Below are 20,683 nucleotides of genomic sequence, written 5' to 3' on the forward strand. Positions count from 1 at the left end.
CTTGCATAAATTCTGCAGCTTTTATGCAGCGACACCACTTTTGGCATTTTAGCCTCTTCTTCCCTCAGGCCTGCAGGACACAGGACCATGAGTAAACTCAAAATAAATTGAATAATTCAATATTCTCCACCTTAAACATTCGAAGATCAGGACTCGCCTCCCTCTCCCTATGCTCTCTGCATAGCATGAATTAAGTTCATTTTTTTTTTAAACGTGGGGATATTTTTTTCCCAGCTAAATATGCGAAGCCCTCCATTTGCTTTCACAGAAATGTGTTTCAAAAATGTTCTCAGCTCGTTGAACTGGAAACATTTTTATTTTCTTTTAATTAAAAAATGCCAACAGAGATCCTCACAAGCATCTGAGAATTTTAGAAGACAGAATAATCTGAAGTATGAGATGTTGCCACATCGTTCCTGGAATGACTTCTACATATGCTCCACAACATTACTCTTTGGAGAGAAATTACAGTTGGAAAAATGGGTGTGGTAAACAGGAAATTAATTGCTGATCACCTGTTTTCAGGAAGGAAAAGTAGGCAAGTGTATAAACAACTGTGATTTTAATACAGAATAAACTGCTATTTAATGTTTCTAATTTACATATTTAAAAAGGAATATATAGTGGTTGAGCAAGGTTATTAGTATGGCAATTGTAGTACAGTAATCTAATGTACAATGCCTCTGTTCAGTCTAACTTCCAGTGGAGAACTTTACTGGGAAAAAATATACTGGTATTTTCTTTAAGAAATGCACTATTTAATCCTTTGGACTTGGAGATTTCTTCAGTATTCTTGGCTACCTTTTTTCATTGCATATAAAATAGTTCTGTTCTTTCTGAGTGTTGACAGAACAGCTGCATTCTGCTATTTCCACAGAAAGGAAAAGTTTAAAAAATCAGTTTTGTCCCTGGTTTTGGTTGAGAACTGGTTTCTTGTATTTTTTTTCTAAGGAACTCTTGTTCAGACTGTATTGGGTCTTCTGTACAAGTGAGTTTAGTGGCTGCTGCAGGGAGTTTCTGGGATTTTTGCTTGAAAAACACCTAGAATGCTTGCATTAAAAAAAAAAAAATCAGATTACTCTGCTACAGTGATCACTATCAGGCTTACTCACATCACTTAGACCTAATGATGTTGTCTGAGGGAATTGCAGGTCCTAAATTCTTACTGTGCCATATAACTTGTTTATTGATGCCTGTAATTTAAAAAAAGTGATGGGAATAAATAACCCAGTAAACAACAGGAAAAGCAAGAAAGAACTTGCTCAGATTACCAATTTTGGTATTCTTTCTCTTAGGAAACATTAATTTCATTTATGTTTTTTTAAAAAATACTTAGAAAAATAATCCAGTATGTATAATGATATCAACTAATAATACTAGAATATATACATTAATAATGCATTAATATATACAATTGTATCCAGTAATAGTACATGTATATATAATAATAGACAATACTTCATTAAAAACGAGGAAGCTTTCCTCAGATTACCAACTCTGCTACTCTTTTTCTTATGAAACATTTATTTTTTGGCATTTTTGAATCAGAATAATGACTGAAATGTGCTTTCAATTTTTTTGTTGATAAAAACATGAAAGTTCACCCTTGCATTCCTATCACATTTAACTTGACACAAGAATTCAAAATATTAAAGGATACATCTCTGTTGGGAGTGTAAGTTATTTGGATGTTACAAACCATCTAATAATTTTTACAACGCTTGTAAGGTGAGAATGGCATCCAATTTGAGCAGTTGTTTGGAGAAAGGCGGCAAACTTTGTCTCAGTGACATAAAGTACTTTAGCAAGAATGAAAAACAGCACTAATACTGCAAGAGAAAGAGATAAATTGAGACCTATAACAGAGGAAAAAAAAGTGAATTTTCTCTTTATTTACTGCAGGTGCTGTGTTTGACAAGCCAGCCCCTGGAAGATGTTCTTTCTGAGGTAATCCTTTCCTAACCTTGATTAGAGAAGTGGCATATCCTGCTCTGAATGCATACATTTAATTCCATCCCTGTGCCAAGCACAGGCCAGGTGCTTTTAATAGGAGACAATAGAGAAATATAAAATGAACCCACAGCTTTACACTCTTAAATCTGCTTCTATCGGGCTGCCCTGAAAAATGAAGGTGCCCTAGATTGAGGAGTTTTAAGGATCAGTGCAGCTTTTTTGTCCCAATTCCATCTAGCTGAGGTCATGGTCATGCATCCTGCCCCAGTGTCTGCTGACAAAGCAGCACCAGCCCTCTCTTAATGAGGAATTTTGCCCAATTTCTTTCCTTTTGGTCCCACCCCAGCTGATCCAGCAGATCATGGGAGTGCTCTCTTTGTGTGACCTGCATTAGTTTAAATGCTGGACTGAAAAGGTCTAATATGTCTAATATTGGCTAATTTTCACTGATCAGCCTAGAGGGGAAGGGGAAGAAAGCAAGGAAGGAAATTCCCCCTTGTTGCAGAACAGCCCAGCAAGGGGCACTCCTAGAGCCCCATTTTTCATGAAAATTGTTCTAATTAACAAATATTAAAGTACTGCCTGCATGCAGCAGTCATCGCTAGGTTGTTCTGTACTCTTCCCTTTCCTTCTGGTTTTAGCAATGCTGGAAAGCTTTTGGAGATGGCAAACCCCACTCCCCCTGTTTTGGAGATAAATTGTAGGAGAAAATAAAGAGCAAAGAGGTGAAATGACCAAAGTAGCCTAAAGAGATAAAGATAGGGTTAAAAATGAAATTCCCAGAGTCACACCTCAATATTTTAACCATTCCTTGTTGCAGCATTTTTAAATGTTTCTGGATGCACAGATCCCTTTACCAGGCAACTTTTATGGAATAAACAAATGTCATTTCCATGGGCATCAGAAACAAGTGTCTAGCCCAAGGAAACATAAATGACTTGACAAAAACTATTCCCTGTGTCAGGGACAGAATTACAATAGGAAAGTGGAAATTTCATCTCATAATTTGTAGCATTATTTTTGTTCCCTCCAAATTTCCTTAGACTCCTGTAAATAATGATATCTCATGCACACTTTAGAGGAACAAAGAATAGTCATTATTTTGAACTACTTATTTTACTCTTGTAGCTGAAAAAGTCAGTTTATATCCAACTGCAATATTTCCAGCTTCTGTTTTATGGAGTTCTCACCATGTTTTTCACCATGACAGAATGCCAGTACACGTAATGGAATTAATCTAGAAACATATTTGTCTTTATTTTGTTTCAGTATTACTTTGTGTTCTGTTAGTTATTCAATATTACCTCATTTCTGAAAGTATGGGGGAATATTTTTAAAGTACTATGGATACTTAATTGTTCTTTCAGTGTGTACTATACATTAATATTTCCAAGTTTTATGATGAGAAACATTTTCCAAAAGGTGCCTTTTCTACTTATCTTTCTAACTTCTTGCAAAAGTAAACTGAAATGAAAATGAAAGGCATATATGAGACACAGATTTCAGTGTAATTTTTTTTCTGATCTTTTCTGGTCCATGGTAAGTGGTTGAAATAATTTGCTTTCCCAACATAATTTTGAACAATACTTCGGTATGAACAAAATGATCATGTCTAAACCTATGTGCTGCCACATTCAAAATGCTTTCAATGTTTACCCAATCTTGTACATCTTTATTTTACACTGCAATTTAAAAGATAGATCATCCTTCTGCCTCACCCAAACAGGGAATGTTTATTATCCAGAACTTTGCAAGTTTCAGTTGTTTTTTGGAGACATTTCAGTGACACTACTATAAAGAAAACAGGAAATAAAGGATGTGCGCTCATTAACCAATAGTCAGTTTACAAATGAAATTTCTGCCTTTCAGAGTTATGTGAAGAAATAAAATTCAAGACTGCAGAGTAAATGAAGAACTTCATCTTATTTTGGCAAACATATTTTTGCATGCTCATATGAATGTTTTCATTATTATGTAGTGTAACAGAGGAACCACCGGAGAAGTTTCCTGTGCTTACAGTTTCAGTCTTTTTTTCTAACTTCAGAAGTTTTACAAAGCTTGAGCTATAAATTATAGAGAGCTGGTAAATTATTCAAAGCAGTTAAGGTACTTATTGATCTTGTATCATACAATAGTTAGTAATACTCAACATTAGTTTATTATCATGTATCCATAAGTGGTTAATCCCTTATACTTTTCCCTTTCCTCCTTAGAGACTGCTCACATGTATTTCCTTATAAACTCTATCAGCTGATAAGTGACACACAGAATATCGGCCAAATTTTGTGTTCAAGTTTCATTTCCATGAAATGTGACTTCTTATTTATCATGAAGAAAGCATAATTGGCCACATAGTGGAAAGTTGCATATGCAATATATATTTTTATTCCAGCAAGCATGACATGTTTTATTATAGGAAGTGAGACACACAGACTTTGTACTTTTGAAGGGTCCAAAAATTAATGGACTTTTCTGTTTTGTTTTCTCAGGAAGTTATTTTACCTTCAAGTGCAGAGGAACTTGGCATATTTGCACAAAGTGTAAGGAAGGAAGCAAAGAGGAAAGAAAAAATCTCCTGGCATATTTGCACAAAGTGTAAGGAAGGAAGCAAAGAGGGAAAAAAAAATCTCATGACATGTGGAAAAAATTTCTTTCCTGCAGCAGAGCTGCTGGGATTCCTCTGCAGCCATTTGCCTTGCAGGAGAGGAGATTGGAAATGCTGTCCCTGGAGTGAGCAGATGGTGCCAATAATGACTGACACCCCTGGAGCTGTGCAGACACAGGCATCCTCAGCTCCTGGCAGCCACTGACACAAGTTACAGAGTGGGAAAGGACCAAGCTTTCAGGTCCTATTACAGGTGAGGTGCCTAAAACGTGTGCCTGCCTTTCAAACCCTTTATTGTGCCTTGTTTTACAGGAATGAGGAGGAGAAGCTGGTAGGGAGCGTTGCCAATGCTTTCAATAATGGTGTGACACAAAGGTAAATGCTCCAACTGGCCACTTTCTCTGTTCTTTGCTAATCTTCGAAGAATGCCACTCCCAAACCAGTTGTGTGCAAGTTGATAAGCAGAAATTATAAATTAGCAACACTGCTTCATGCTTCTAATCAGTGTCATGCTTCCAATAAACAGGAGGGTGCTTAAAACCCACTGATGTTACTTGACCCATCCTCTTTACAGCTCATTTGCCTCCGACTCTAAATGTCAGATTTCCATACGGAAATCAAGCAGCCTCTTTGCATGGAAACCTTTCAAGACCATGCAAAGAGTGAATCCATAGAAAGCTGTTCCAGATGATGGTAATGGGGAGTTCAGTTCATGCATGTCACTGCAAAAAGTGCTATTTAGTAGTTATTGAAATTGAACTTAAGCAATGCAGTCGTTTGAAAGTAGTTTAGGAAGGGCATCTGCTGAGTGGAATTAACCTAAAAATGGATCCACACTGAGGATGTTTTTAAATATAAAAACTGAGCATGTTTTTAAATATATTTTCTCATATCCCTCTGATATCCTGCCTGACACACAAGTTCTGACTGCTAAATAAAATATCCTCCCCTGCCACAAGTTTATAGAAAAGCTGCATTCTATTTTGATAAAATTAAGTTAATGATGACATGAAATCCTTTGAAAAAAAATAGAGTAAGTGCACAATTTTCCATTATTAAGACACTTCTCTGGAAGTATCACATGCCTGGTTTCCCAGCCACATGAGCAGCCTTGCTCCTTGCTGTTTCAGAAAACTCACCTGTGTCAGTCAGCAGGCAGGCTCACAGGAGATGCTGAGGCAGAATTTAGGACAGCCCCTGTGTGTGTGCATGCACCTCCTGAAGCTGGGCTGCATCAGGGATGAAGCTGAGTTCAGATTTTCATGCAGCAGAAACAGAACAGGACATATCTTGGCAGGACAGCTGGAAATGGAGACAGGAATTTCTTGGCTGATACCTATTTTTGTGATGTTTAGTGCATTCTATTTAATAAGCACTATGGATTATATCCCCCAGCATTCTTGGCTTTGTGGAACTCTGAGAAACAGTGTAAAATTAAATGCTACCAAATGGAACACAATACTTAAGTCCTGCTCCCCATTTTTAAAACCCATAAATGACTTCTTAACAGACAAATGGGATATTTCAGACATTCAGATTAATTTACTTCCATGGTGAACAAATGAAGGAGAGCTGAATTTGACACTGAGGGTTTGTATTCATACTCTTAAATAACTATTGTCTCTGTTTTGAGTAGGCACAGTGATGGGGTCTGCTAATTGCCAAAATAAATTGATTTATATCAGAAAAAAAAGCATTGCCTGAAGCAGTGCGTATTGCAAAATACATTTCCATAAAAACCTGCAAAACTGCTCTCCTGTCTTTCCTTTCCTTTAACAATGGTATTATTACACTTCAGAATTACAATCTTTTACAGTTGCTAGGTTATAAACTCTTTGTGCTATATGAATTATTCCATGTTGTTTATTTTTGTTTGACAGAACACAAGACAATTCTCAAATTACAAAAGCTTTCAAGCTACTTGAATGATATGCTACTCTGGAAATAACAAAATCATTCATTAATAACCCAAATAACAAAAAAATGGGATTTAAGAATGATCAGTCACATCCCTGTTTCCTTCTCTATCTACTGGTAGCATGAATTAGATTTTATGTAGAAATAAATCTCCTTTACTTTTTATAGTAATTGAAAAGTTAAATAGGGGAAATTATGACAATGAAATCTCAAAAAAAGAAAAAGTCTTGAGTAAGTTCTCATGGATATCTTTTAAAGATTTCACAAAATATAAATTTGGGTTAGGAAATATTAGCAAATGTAAGGATATATTATGAAGATCTCATTAGTAATTCAACAGTTTTTGAGGAATTAATAGAATTATATTTTTCCAGTTAAAATAACACAGTAGGCCAATGCAGTAATGACATTAAGTACCAAGGCAAAGAAAAAATTTTAAAGAGTTCCTAAATATATATAATATGATAATATATACACAAGCTGCAGGTATGGTACAGTGATCCACAATGCTCTGGGGAAAGACAAGGAGTTTGGGTAACAAGGCCCTGCTGTAGATTAGATTCGATTAGATTAGATTAGATTAGATAAAATATGATGTAAAATGGTGCTTCAGCAGTCTAGATCATCTCAGTCCTCTGCACAAAATGGTTTCGGATCAGTGAAATCGATGAGGAATCAAAGAACTTCCCCACTGAGATGCTCATTTCTACTTGTAGCAATGGTGCATAGGTAAATGAAAATTATAAACTCTAGGTTCATAATGCCTTGAAACTAATTATTCATCCTAGAAAAGATTGATGACATGTGACAGCCTCTGGCTGAGATGGCCCCATCGAAAGTGTTTCTCCTCTTCCTTTGCTGTCAGGCACAAAGCTGGCATTGAAAGAATTTCTCCATTTGGCTAAGATCTTCCCACCCACTGCTTTTCTCTCCATTTCTTGTCTCTGAGATTGCCAAAAGCTGCCCCAGCAGGGATTCTGGGGTAGCAGGTATTAAATCTGCCTCGCTTTTCTCCTGGCTTTCGAGGTTTTTCTGTTCCCTGTCTGTCACCTTCAGCACTGGCAGTGGTGACATAACCCAGAGCTGTCCTCATGCTCTGCCATTTCCCTCCTCCCACCCCTCTCCTGATTAACATTTTATATGGGTTTATATATGCCACTGGAAATGAGTTCGCTGTGATCATTAGACTGCAGTTGATCTGATGCATAGCAAATATTTCTTAGAGCTTTCTTTGTTTTAACACAGGGGTTGGATTTATTTTATTTATTTCCCTTCAAACTTTTCGCTGTGCACATGTTGTGCTCTCCTCAGTCCAGAATTTTGAAGCACGGAGCTTTCATGTTTCATAAGAGCTTCCCGAGTTTTATTTTGAACCTTGTTGTTTTGATAGTTCTTTATTCTGTCAGCAATGACTGTAATAGGGTGGTACTCAGGGGAGAGGGAGGTTTGTGCTACAAAAAGTCAGTATTTTTTCTGAGATCCCTTATGCTGGGGTTATGTCTGACTCTAAAAAGACTTGTCTAACCACACATTCTGTCAATCATCCAAAAGAGGAGATCTATATTCAGTCTTCATTCAGCCCCTAGGAGAAACCAGACAAGGCATCCCAACAAAATAAATGTAGGAACTGGCCAGAGAAAGATGGGAAATCCATAGATTCCAATTGTTTTTCTTCTGCTGTAGAGCTGGGCCTTCTGTATGCAGTAAGATAAATACTTAGTTTTTCCACTGATGTATGGAGACAAACATGGAATTACTGTGTCCCACCATCCCTTAAAAAAAGGTAGAAGCATCCCAAAATAAGATTATACTGAGGAATTGGGAGGGGATGATAAACATAAAATTGCAAAGGTTACCTTCCATCACAAAATAGAAAAGGAATCATTGGTGCCCAGAGGATGGACAGCAAGGGTGGTTTCACTAAAAGCTGTGCTGAAGTCACTTTGTTTATCCTTTCACTCTACACTGAGTACAGCAGGCACAGGGATTTTATGGCATCCAGTCCTACACAGTAAATGACTTCTGCAGCCAGACATACACAAAACCAAGGTGCTCCAGAGCTTGGCATTCCACAAAATCCAACAGACCCACTCAGCTCTTTGTGTTTTATCCCCTGACAAGTTAGAACTCTATTGTGTTGCCTCCACACACATGCAGAGCACTTCTTTCTTCCTAAAACACAGGTCATTCAGCAAATAATAATTATGAATTAATGTATTCTCAAAATAAAATTTAACCATGGCATAAAAAGAGTACAATCCCTCAGGTAGCCACAGCTGACCCACATCCATCCAGGATCTGAGTGATTTCAAATTAGATGTGTGAATCAGCTCCAGTTTCCTAAATGCCTGAGCTGAGGAAGGCTGAAATATGGCGAGTGAAGATACTGGAGAAGGGAAGTCCCTGGAGGCTGCAAACTGAGGGGAGAGGGTTTAGCTTGGTAAACTTTTGAAAATCTGCCTCAAAGTGGAATAACCATTACAGGAACCAGCAAAAAGCACAGCAGATCATATTCTCATCATCATTTTCTGTGCACAGAGCAGGTAATACCTTTTTCAAGTGGTCTCTGAATGGGCTTGTAGTTGCCAGAGGACACAGAAGTTATTGCTTTGGTCATGTTTGACTGGGGCTGCTTTTTCCTTTATTCTTTCTGGAGGGTCTCACAGGTTTATTCTGTAAAAGGTCTTTCCTTTAAGGCCTTCCAGGGGAGGACTGGGATCTTCTGCTCATTGTCTTTCTGTCTGAACGTCTCTTCTTGAAGATTTCTCTCTATGAAAAGCATATCAATAGCTGTCATATTATTTCTACATGTAATTAATTTTGGTTCTGTAGTTATGGATCTATGCTTTCTCACTAGAAGACAAATGGCAAAATCACTGAGCTAGCAAAACAGTCAGGAGTTGAGAGGGAGTGGAAAACAAACAAACAAATACAAACCAAATTTCAATTGAGATAGCAGTGATCTGTGGGTTAAAAAGAAGAAATAAGGTGCACACTTTCAAATAGTACGTTGGAATCAAAACCTCTGGACTGACATCGATGGAGATTGTGTTGCTCAGCAATAGGCTCAGCAAATCATCCTAGTTTATCTTCAGTCTGTAAAGTGAATAGAATAAAATTTCATTGTCTTTAAAACAGATGGTGGCTTCCAACCATTTCAAACCACAAGCACAGGGTTAGGAGGCTAACCTTTTAAAATGCAGAGGTGCTAAATATGTTCTGTAGGGAGTGATGGATGTTTACATGTTGATTTTCTGGGGTTTTTTTCAGTTTACATATTGACAAGTTTCAGAACACAAAATAAAGACAGGTTGCATATTTAGCCAGACTTGTTTTAGCCCCTGGCTGTCTGTGTACATGATCCCCATTTAAGGCAATCTCATTTTTCTTAGCTGCTCCCTCCTCCAGAACTTCAGGCCTGCTTTAACAGTGCTGCTAATCCCTGCCTCCTGTAAAAACAGCATCTCCCAGGGGAATTGGAATTACAGCAAGAAGCAAATGCTGCTGCTTGGCAAACTGTGCAGAGACAGAGAGTGATTTGTAAAATGATTACTGGTGCTATCAAGAGTTGAATAACTGCACTGCTTATCACCTAAATTACTTTTAGCTCATACTCCAGGTCATTCACAAAGTCTAAATCTAATACTGCTTTGTCTTTTGTGTCTCAAACCAGCAACTTCAAGAATGTGGTGCTTTGATTGGTCTCATCTGTTCTGCCTATTGGAAGAAACAGCTTTATCATAGGAGGTGAGCTTCTTAAAAAGCAAATCACTATTTTGGTTCTTAGACATTCATGCCACCTTGAAACCCAAATGCCATGATGCTATGGGCTTGCAATTAGACATGCTCAGACTGTCTAAACTCTCTGATTCTCACAATTTCCAGTTCCCAGACATGACCTTCATCAAGGTGAATGTGGATGGAACACAGTTTGTTCTCTGTGTATTGCTCATATCAAACAGGCACAAGTTTTCTGCTTGTTAGAGATATAATACCCCACGTACCTTTCTGTTCCAGTGGAGGTCACTCAATCAGCTCTGCTTGGTCACACTTTGAACTGAAGGAAATCACATTTTTTCAGACAAAGGCTTTCTCCAGCATTTTTACATTTTGAAGTGGTGAGTTCTTCTGAGTTTATCATCTTTTCACTATTTATGGTTGTTTACTTCTCCTTACCTTTTAAGAACAACCAGAATAGAAATGTTCTACTTTTGATTGCAGTTGGTGCCTCAAACAACTGTGCTATCAGGTTCTCACAGAAGGTACCAACCAGGCATTTTTTCTGTGTTAAAGTCAGTTGCTAGCACAAGTTTTTATCCTTTTTTTAGTGGTTTTAACAGCAGAGAGTGATGGAGACCGAGAGAAACACTGCAAAACAGCAAAATGCCATCTTGCCTTCCAAAGTGACCTTCACATGTAGACTGGATGGGTAATTTGGCTGCACAGTATTGGGAAATTTCCTATTTCCAAGTTCCCCAAGCAAGACTACTCTGCAGATCTGCAGTGTTTTATTGGTAAAAAAGATTGATAATCAGATTCCATCTCAGAATGTGACATGATTTTTGTGAGCATTTCACAATGCTGCAGTAACCTGAAAATAAAAGCTGGCAAAGAATAGGGGACTCTGCGTCTGGCAGTGGGACCTCACACTCTGCAGGGTATTTCAGGTTTGATGCCTTCCTTCTTCCACTACACTGAGAAAATTCTGTCGGGACAGGGGAAAATAAAGAAAAAAAAAAGAAAAAAAAAAGGTGAAAGGGCTGTCTCAGGCAAGGGGGGTGGATGTGGCTGCAGAGATTTGTGGGTTATTCAGACCTGCCAGGGTAAATTAATCTGCTTTCCCTGTGGCCTGGTGTGTAGATCCTTCTTGCCCTTCACCTAAAGATGAACAGGGTGCCCAGTGCTGGTGAGACCATAACCATAATGCTCTCATAATGTGTAGAGAACACAGATTGGCTCAATTATACACAAGTTTTGGCACCAATTCAGCGACCTGAATTTTCAGTGCAACCTCTGAAAATTTCTAATGTCCACTGTGAGATGATTGTGCCACCTCCATGCCTGCACATAAAGTATAGACTTTATGTAAGGGTCATGGTTATTAAAGGTGGATGATCAGTAATTTTGTCTAATTAGAGGGTGAAGTGACCTCTGGGCCCAGTGATTAAAAGTTCCTTTTCTGTAAACTAAGAATTACTGTCACTGATTTGTATGACAGCCATTCATGTTTTTCTCTGTCATTTACCCAAATATATTTTAAAATAATCACCCTTTTTATAAGCATGTAAGGGTACACAAATTTTAACTCAAATTGCTGTAATTACATCTAATCAAGTCAAATTCATTTTTATTAAAGTTCACACTGTGAGACTAATGAACCTAAAGCACTGAAATCATTCTCATTACACACAGTTTGATCTATTTACTGAATCTGCATTGTTTCATGCCCAGAAGGTGAAAGTAAAAACCCACACCACCAAGATGCAAAACACATCTTCTCAATCATTTCCCCTACATGAAACAGCTCGAACCAACTGTGTTCTAACAGACAGGGCCATGTGAGCAGTGTTTCCCTCACTGGGTTGTAATGTGAAAAAATGGTTGACTGATGAAGGGTGCTTTAAAGGATAAAGAAACTGGAAGGAGAAACCTCAGCTGCTGGTGATGGGCAGGGAGGTGATGCAGACAGCTGAGACACTTCTGGAATTGCTGTTTCCAGAAGCTGCAGAAAAGGTACAGTCATTCTTGCTGGCACACAACTGTCCTTTCGTATTATTTCCCCAAACCCTGTGGGCAGGGAATTATCTTGGAAAAAACCACTCCCAAGGTCACTCTTTCCCTGTTGATCCAATTCCCCCCTCAAACATGAGCTCCCACTGGCCAACAAGCAATGAGGAGGCTGAGGGAGCTGCACTGGTGATGCACAAGCAGCAAGGAAAGTGGATTATTTCCATCTGTACTGGCCTTCACAACAGAGTAAATCTATGCTTTGAAGGACTGACAGATATATTACTAAGCAAAGCAAAATAAAATCACAGGTTTTTGGGTTTTTTTTTCCCTAACACATGAGTTTCATCATGATCCCTGTGCTCAAAACCCCAAGTAAATAGATCTTCCTTGTGATTGTGAGGAAATGTTTTGAGGTTCAGGAAACTGCTTTGCTGTTCCCTCTAAAGAACACAAAGGCAGACAAAACCTCTGTCAAATCTCCTAAATTTCATCAGTCAGTTCCCCAAGCAGGGATTACCCATTTACCTCACTTCACTTCCAGAGCTCTCTCTTGAGAAAGGAGCACAAACAGGATGCAAAGGGCCAAAATTTCCAAATAAAAGCTCCTCCACAGGTAACAAAAACTTATTTTGCCACATAATCAATGAGAAGTGTCCTGTGCTAATGACATTTCTGCACCTGGCAAAGAAAGACCACTCTCATTCCATCCTCTTGGTGCCTCCAATGCAATATCCAATTTTTCCATGGCTTTGCATTCATGAGAAGAGTTATCAAAATAGATTATCTCCTCACCTGCCTGAAGGGAATGGCTTTTATATATCATATTTTGTGTTGGGCAAAATACAGAATTACTTTTTTTCTCCATCAACATTTTCATTGACTTTTTTGTGGTAGTTTTTCAGTCATTTTTAGCCACTGATAATTATGGATTATCCGACACAAATCCATCAATAAAGCATTGCAGATAACTCCTCAGTAATGAGAATACATAAATTCCTCACTCAATAGGTTATGCAATCAGTTCACTGCTTAATAAGAAAACCAAACCTAAGATACTGCAATCTCTACAACAATTCATTTAAAATGGAATTTATTAATGTTGGATGAGATCCTTGACTGCAATAAATCAACAAAGCCTCCATGAATCAATGGGCTGACACTGAATTGAAGTAGGTGATAGTCATTCTGTAGGTTTAGTAAACAAAAGTTCCTTTGCTATCATGACAATCATTCCAAACTTATTTAAATACTTTGTTTTGCTAAAGAAAAGCTTACTTTATATGTTTATTTAAAATGGCAAAATATTACATCTCTATTTGCAGAATAAAAAGAAATATAAAAAGAAATGTTATAAGAAAATGTTATATAAATTATGTATTACGTTATATAAAAAAGAAATAGAATAAGAAATGTTTTTTTGCTTACATTATTCAGTTTCTCTTTCCTATTTGGTTAGCAATGGACAAAACAATCATGTCTCTGCTAAACTGAAGCTGTAGCCCTGTGATATCCCAGAGAGAGGACTCTGTCACCTGGGACTTGCTTCCAACATTCCTGCTGGATTCCTTTCCATGGAAATTGTGTAGAGGATCTTTTATGGAGTCAGAAGACTGATTCAAGCTGTGGACCTGAGGAGACTTTCAGGTTTTACAGCTTATTTTTGACCTTTATGCTGTGCTGTGCCTTTTTCCCCCTCTGCCAGTTATTGTCCTCAGTGTCACTTGATTTTACTGCATCACTAATGGCTTCATTTTGGGGAGTTATGTGGCTATTTTGTAGCAGACTGCACATTTTATGTCTTACACACATTCCAGAGCTGCAAAGATATAATTTTGCAAAGTCCCACAGCATGTTAGAACCATTAATCTAGGATTAATGGGGAAAGGGTGAGTGAATGTTTGATTTCAGCATTTTTTGCAAACATCCTGATTTCAGGATGATAATAATATACACATCCCCAAATATATCCCAGCATACATAGCATAAAAAATTAACAACATCCTGCTCTCTTTGTAGCTCTCTATGTTCAGAAGGCTACAAAATTGTCCCTGGTATGTGTGCTTTCAATTAACATTTTCAATTTCTATCTTTTTCTCCACAAGAACAGGGGGCAGCCAAAAGCAGGGGGAGAAGCCTCGGTGGAGCTGGACCTCTGTACTCGTTATGAGCTGGTTAGCAAGCACCTGCTATTCACCAGCTTAGGAAACAATTGGAAATTCAAGTAAGTCTCAGCAAGAACCTAAAAGAGAACATCAGGCAGCCAGCCAGTTTCATATGCCTCATCTTTCAAAGATTTTTGCTCTGATGCTCTCCCACAGCAACACACACCAATTTTTCCCCTGCTTTTCTTTCTGTATTTTTGAAGTGGAAATATGTTACTGTTTTAAATGTCTCCTAACTACAGATTTAATGTCCTGTAATGATAAAAATTATTTATCAAGGTATGACTTCAGAATAAAATAACATGTTAATACGGAAAGCCAAGCTAAATTTCCTCTTCCAAAGAGCAAAGTGAAAAATCTGCTAGTGCCAAATCAGGTTGAAGACCTGGCACATGATTCCCAGCTTTTCTCAGGTATTTATTGCACTAACAATGTGAAATTAACTTCAATTGTGTAGCAATTTGAGAGGTGCTTTATGAAGACGGTGGTCCATTCAACATTTCTGATTTAGACTGTTTTAAAAGCAGTGTTGAGGCCCCATGACATCCCCAGACACATAAAACCAAATCTTTTCAGACTCAGCTGAGCCTTTCCTCATTCCTAGGGGTAAAATGTTTCAAACCTTTGAACCTCTTATCCTAAACCAAGTGATCTGATATGAACCTGGAAGCAGGAAAAAGAGTTTCTGTAGTTGGTGTTTGGTTTTCACACCGTTAGGTTTGGCTTAGATATCCTCTGGCTAGGGGTAGTTTGAAATTTTTAATTTTTAACTCAGAGCTTACATTCTACAGAGCTTTGTCAGTTCTAGGGTCATAAAGAATAGAAATCCTTTCAGTTTTTCAACTTATTTACCTAAATGTTGCAACTCCTTAATGCTTTTGGGCAGCCTCCACTTTTTTGGCTTTGACTTTTTTCTACCACTTAAGAATTGTGTGTATGATTCTCTTCTGGTGAAATGCAGAGATCAAATTAAAAGAGACCAGAATCACGACCATGTGAGTATCTATTAAATAGAAAGTCTAAAGAAATATAATGAATATACACACAAGAAGGGAAAAAAACCCCTGATACTGAGTTTTATGTGTAGATGGAAAGGCAGTGGGAAGTTTTGACTTCATGTGTGTACTGATGTGGTAAATTAAATTGGTCAGGGTAGCTCCAGGGAGCTAGCAATTTTTTTCCTTAAGGGTATATAAAATGTCATATTTTCATTCAGAAATGCTAATACTCTGCTGCTCTTTCAGCATTTTGTATGTAATAGTAACTGCAATTCATTGCAGGCAAAAAAAAAAGTTTGTTTTACTCAAAAAAATTATAATGCACTCCTTAATGTGTGCAGAAAATTCAATCCTGTGTCTGTATCTGAAGAGACACAGGACTGAACCTCCTCATTGACTGAACTACTGGAGCTACTCCAAATAATCTTCATTTTTCTGGCTTTGCACCCCCTCACTACAAGGACAGCAGATAACAATTATAACAAAACAGTAGGACTGCACTTGACATGTGTGTGGTGCAGGGTTTCAGGGGAGGGCAAATGTAGATACAAACCAGAAACTATTTTTTTTAATCCTCTAAATCACAGTTTGTGATCTCAAAGTGCAGGGTTTACTTTAGCCTGACAGGTCTGTGCTATGTTCAGCCACACAAGACAAAAACAAGTTCCAGATTTGGGGATGGCAGAGAATTCCAACTCCTTGTCAGTTTGGCAGCAAACATTGAGTCCCCTGGGTAGGTATGGTCCCTTTTTTGCTTTTTAGGGGAATTCAGGGTGGTTTTATTCATGTGTTCTGCCAGGAGCACAGAGGAATCATCATCCTTCCTCTTTTCCTGAGGCACATGGCGTCTGAAACTTTGGTCTTTTCCTACACATGGAATGGATGTTTGGGAAGTGCTCTGTGACTTGCAGCATGCTTTTGTGTGTGAAGATTATATATTATATATTTATATCTCCTGGTGTGTGCAGGAGACAGGAGTCAATGATACTGGTCAAGGACTAGTTTCCAATCCCATATTCTCTGGTATCCAGAAGTATAAAACAGCTGGCAAATGAAGAATGAATGGTGTTTATCTGGACAAAAGCAGTCCTGAACACTGCAGGTGAGTACCTTTATTTTAACCACTCTATGATCCTATGAGCCAACATGAACAGGCACTTCTGAAGTACAGTGACACCCACTAATTTAAAAACCTCAGATGGGTCACACCCCCAAGTCAGGACATTCACTTTAAAGGAATTTAAAGACTCTCCAGGTCAGGTGTCGACAGCTACAGCATAAAGTTGGATGACATTATTTCAACCAGTGATATTTGGAATATAAATAAGAAACGTCAAATAATTCCTTTGCTGTTCACTGTCAGGACACCAATTGGAAGGCTTCATCCAGTTTTTTTGACATTACACTTCAGGCAAGGTGTGGACTGATTTAAAAAAAGTCTACAGGTGAGTGAGAAATATCAAAGTTCTTGTCAGCCAGGAACTACACAGAAGAGCTAATGAAGGCTAAGTACAGGTGAAATTTTAAAAGGCCAGGGAAGGAGAAGTTGGGGAAAATAAATACTAATACTTCTCAAGTGTATGGAAAATTCTTAAAGAGGCTGTGGATTCAACAAGAAAGATAGATTTACCTTACTGCAAGAAAGAATGAAGAAAGATGAAGGTTTGACCAGGGCTTTGCCCACAGTGCAGCAAAAGGAAGCAGCTCCAGAAGACCACTTCTCTCCAGGGTTTCTTGGAGCTGAACTCTGTTAAATCTCTGTTTATTTCAATATTTGCTAGCAGAGGACAGGGAGTAGCTAAACGTGTGCCCATCCTTGCTCTGTTCCCCCACCTCTCCCAGTCCTACCTCTTACCCTGGGCCCTCTCCATGCTGCTGAGACACTTTCCCTCCTTCTTCAGCAGCAGACATAATTTTGGCCCCCAAATGCAAACAGAAACAGGCTCAGGACTCTGAGAGCCCAACAGAGGCTCTGCCCCACCAGGGGAACTGAAGCACAAATGGGCCCATGAGTTAATAGGAGAATAGGAGTGCTCTGCATTCTAACTAAACCAGAGATCTATGATGCTTTGCACAGTCCCCACAGCAATCTCAAGGAATGATGAAACCACTCACTTCCTCTGCTCTTTCTCAAGCTTTCCTGGTGCCACAGCAACTGCTTATGTTGAATATTTAACCACCTTACTTTTACACATCCCAATTTACTGGTGTTCTGACAACTTTCCTTTATCTCTCACCCTTTCATCACTCAAGGTGTGGGGAAAAAAGTCAGTCAGTGTGCATTATGAGCCCACAGAAGTGCAGAATGAAAGAGGAGGAAAAACATGCAAATAACTGGGTTTGACTCCTTGCTGCTAACTCACAAGCCAGAGTGAAAACAGCCAGAAGCTCCCTAAACTGGATAAAAGAATATGTGTGAGAAGTGTGGCTGATTAATTGAAAGGGAGGCATTTAGTGTAGACTTTAACTAGTTAACCATATTTTGTGAAAATTCCTGCATATTTTTAAGGCCTATTTTCCATCCTGCATTCTGGACATATAATTGTTTGTATTTTGAACAGTTGCCTGAAGTTTTGTAATGAGTTTCAGCAGGCATAAGTTTTTTTCCTTGATGCTTTGCTGTTCTTTTCACCTAAAAATTCCTTTGCAGACAGATTAAAAAACCACACATTGGATTAAAAAAAAAAAAAGCCTCCTTAAGATTCAAGAAACAATACTTTCATGTTTTCTGTTCTCACATGTACATGTGGAAAATGGAAGCCTTAGGAAGGTGCAGTTTCTTCTTACCTAGAGAATGCCTTTAAGAGAAACAACCTTGAGTCCATGTTTCATTGAAGTCAGCAATTAAATATCTCAGTTTTGCTTTCTCTGGCTGCAGAACTGACATAAATTTCCAGTTTCTGAATTCTTCTACCCATCTGGTTCAGAAATATCTTCTATAGCTCTTTTCCATTGTCCTAGAGTTGAAAAGGAAAGTAGCACTTCTTAAATTCATATAGAATAATGAATGAGAAGAGCAGCTTGTCATTCATTTTAAAGAAGATTGAAGTGGTTATAACACATAATTAATAAATTTAATGAAGTAATTACTTTTCAAATTGATTTCTAATTTCCTACCAAAAGCCAAAAGTTCCCATGGTTATTAATGGAACAGGAATAATTAACAGTACCTACAAATTAAAATTACCCATGCTGTATTGCATACTTGGAGGAGCTGGATAATAAATTTGTTGTGCTCTTTGCATGGAAATGGATCCTAGTTTGAATAAACCTCAAACCACTCATTCCTTCCTATTGATTCTGTCAGTTTACACCAGCATTTTATGCTGTCTCTTGCCCTGAGTTTCAGTATTCTCCCTGCTGCTGCTCTGAAAAAAAGACCTGTGGGCAGCACAACACATCTGGTGACATGGACAGTGATGAGGAAAGCAAGGAAAAACATTAGTTCTCAGTGAGGTCAGAAAAGACAGCTGGAAATATTCAGGGATCACAATCACTTCAGTGATGTATTGTCAAAGCTGTCTTAATTCTCTCTGTCAAAGCACAGCTGTCACACTGAGGATTGTTTTGTTGGAGAGATGTCAGATACCTCGCGATATGGCCTGACTTTATAAAATTTACAGTTTGGGGAAACAGTAATATCTTCACTTAATGGCAGTGATAGAATTAGGAAAATGAATAAGTTTGTGGGCCCCTGCAGTGGCAAGCAGAGTTTATAGGATTATCACTTTAGCTAACTGTACAAGAAGATTTTTTTCTTCCTTTAATGCTTGTGTTTAAAGAAAAAGAACAGAAAATAAGAATTAATGAGAACTTTTTAGGCAGCTTTCTTATCTTGTTGTAAGTAGTTTTTAGACTAGGAGAGCACAGGTGCATTTCAAAAGACTGAAAGGAGCCAGCCTTGTTCAAAAAGTACCAGGACAACTGACAGGAGTATTTTAAATCATTGCAATGCAGTCTCCAGTTTTAGCTGCCATAAACACTGCAGACATTTTTGAAATTCCTGAAGTAATATGCATTTATAGAGCCAAAAGGCATCCATTTTTACACTGCCATTGTGAAAAGAATATGGCAGGGCAAATGTTTAGCATGTAAAACCATTCCTATCCTTATTCAGGGTAGACTTGCTATTTATTCTTTAAATTGCTTGCAGCCAAAATCTCTGTGCTTTCCTCTGGTGCTCCTAACTGACCTAGGGAGAGTGATGTGTGATGGAAAATCCTCTGAATTTTGTTTCATTCTTCTGGTTTGACTGGGCAAGCACAGATGAAGCAGATTGACAGGACACCAGGCTGCATGTCCATGTGAGCTGTATTTCCATCTGGGTGGCTGCTTCTTCCCCATCAAGCAGAGACCTTTTTGTCTGTTTCATTTCAAGTATTCCACAGCACAGGAAAGTGATTCATGGGCAGTTATTTGTCTGATTATGTTGCTTTGTAATGGTACTAGTTTGATACTGAAAGCACATTTATTGACTTAGAACCTGAAGTCTGGACAAAAAGTGTCTATATTTTTTGTTTTGTTTTGTTTTCTCAGGCAGAATCCTATGCCAATGGCCAGCTGGGTGCTCTGCAGGTCACAACTTTTCTGTTCCTTCAGGAGGCACCACATTTTATTTCAGCAGCCTTACAATCCCACAGCCTTGTTTTACCTCTCCAGCTTCTCTCTGTGTGAAGATTCAACTTCTCCCTTACTTTCCCTCAACTTACCTTACTTATCTTATTTGTGTCCTGGTGTCATTTCCTGCCAGCTGAATTACAGCTTTGAGCCTTCTTGTCAAACCACAATATCCAACTCATGTAGGCTCTCCACAATCCTATTTCTCTTCCCACAGTAAGAGGTGTTCCTCAATAATAGAAAAATCACCTCCATACCCACAATGGCATGTTAGGATCTTAACTTCAAAATTTACTTTTCTTTCAGTCTTCATTGTCAAAATTTAAATTTAAAGCCATGGGTGTCCTAAAGGTTTGGATATTTAAAAATTATCTCAACAAAATTACTATTTTCAAATGTCAAGAAGTTCCAAAGTGATGTAAAAATGCTTCTATTTGGCTGCACTGCAAAAAAGTGGAATTTTAGTGCACATTTTGATTAGAAAGCAATCCATTTGAAATCTCCTTTCATTTTTTTCCCTCTGGCAAAAAGAGTTACTGGAAAAAGACTTTCCTTCATTGGTGTATCATATAATAACAAGTAAATTAGAACTAAACAGGTTCTAATTAATCATTTCAGGGTTACTTGATTGACCACACAGTCCATTCCTTGAACAAATCAATGCAAGGGTTAGGAAGTATTTTAAGTTAAAGCTTTTTTTG

This window comes from Zonotrichia leucophrys, chromosome 1 (assembly GCF_028769735.1).
Source record: "Zonotrichia leucophrys gambelii isolate GWCS_2022_RI chromosome 1, RI_Zleu_2.0, whole genome shotgun sequence".
NCBI lineage: Eukaryota > Metazoa > Chordata > Aves > Passeriformes > Passerellidae > Zonotrichia > Zonotrichia leucophrys.